Genomic DNA, 1,721 nt, shown 5'->3' with positions numbered 1-1,721 from the left:
GGACCAAGGTGACGAGGAGCGCGGGGTCGGCGGCAAGGACGGTGAAGGGGCAGTGGGCACGCGCTCGGGGTAGGGGGCGGCGACGGGGGCGGGCTGGGGCGGCGCGCGTCGGGGCAGGGGAGCGGGCGACGGCGAGGGCGTGGGCGACGGCAGGGGCGACGACAACGGCAACGGCGGGGGCGGTAGGCGGCGTCAGGGCAGCCTCGCGGCGTCGGGGCAGCCTGGCGACGTCGATGTCGTCGGCGTCGTCGGGGCGGCAACTGCGAGATGAGAGTGAAAATTTCCTAAGTGTGAACTTATATAGAAAAGCCTTTAGTCCCGGTTGGTGCCACGAACCGGGACTAAAAATGAGCATTAGTCCCGGTTGGTGCGACCAATCCCGGTTGGTGCGACCAATCGGGACCAAAGGCCTCTTTTCAGCAGCCCAAAGGGCGGGAAGCAGAGGCCTTTAGTCTCGGTTGGTGGAACCAACCGGGACTAAAGGGGGGTCATTGGTAAATTTTGGTGCCACGAACCGGGACCAATGCAGACATTTAGTCCCGGTTGATGGCACCAACCGGGACCAAAGGCCTTGTGCTGGCGCGGTGCGGTGGGAAGTTTAGTCCCACCTCGCTAGCTGAGAGAGCTCAGCACTTGTTTATAAGCTGCGTTGCAGCTCAGGTGCTGAGCTCCTCTCTAATATGCAGACATTAGTTGCCTACCCTTGTCACTGCCGTGTTGGGCCTATTGGGCATGCGGGCCTGCATCCTGTCCCATGTACAGATGGGTTTCTAGTCGTATGCAGGCCTTGTGGCCCATTAAGCAGCATTTTTCTATTTTTTTTCCAGTATTTTTTTTGTTTTTGAATTATTTATTTTCTTTTCATTTTTGCTTTATTTTTTTATTCTTTTTGCTTTTAGCTCAGAATAATTATAATCTTTCTGTTACTCCATTAGTTTCCAAATTTGAATAGTTTAAATTTTAATTCTTTGAAATTTGTGTGAATCACTAGTTTGTGAATAACTTCACTATAAAAATATATTTTGAGTGATTATTTTTCCTGCTATTTAATATTACTGCGTTTTATCATTATATTGAAAAACAGATTTTGTTATTTTAGTTTCTATCAAAAAAATCTTTATGAAAATTCTTTTTGCTACTAAAGTTTCTAACAAAAAAATCTTTATGATAATTCTTTCTTCTTTTCATGTTTTGAACAGAAAATACTTTGATAATTTTAGTTGCATAATTTTTATATAATTTTAGTTTAAAAAATACTAGAGGTTCATAAAAGCTTTTTAGTTGATTCCTTTTGCTATTAGAGTTTTATAAAAGCATTTACTAGGTTTTTTGAGCTATAAGACCTTGAAATTGAAAAGCATTTCAAATGAACTCTGAAAAGGTTGAAAGATGGCATGGCATCATCATTTCACCCACAAAGCATGTGCTAAAAAGTTGAGAGGGTCATTTTTTTGAACTTATTTGAACTCCATAGTTTTTCTGTGTTCAAAATGCACCATTCAAATCCACATCATCAATTTACAACCATTTCTAACTTCATTTGTTATTTTTCATGCATTTACTGATTATTTCGAGCTATAAGACCATGAAATTGAAAATCATTTGAAATAAACTCTGAAAAGGTTCCAAGTTGGCATGGTATCATCATTTCACCCACATAGCATGTGTGATAAAGTAGAGAGGGTTACGGCAAAAACTGGATGCACTTAGTCTACAAAACG

The sequence above is a fragment of the Triticum aestivum genome, chromosome 1B, assembly GCF_018294505.1.
Source record: "Triticum aestivum cultivar Chinese Spring chromosome 1B, IWGSC CS RefSeq v2.1, whole genome shotgun sequence".
In the NCBI taxonomy this organism is placed as follows: Eukaryota; Viridiplantae; Streptophyta; class Magnoliopsida; order Poales; family Poaceae; genus Triticum; species Triticum aestivum.
Note: the sequence above shows the minus strand (reverse complement) of the source record.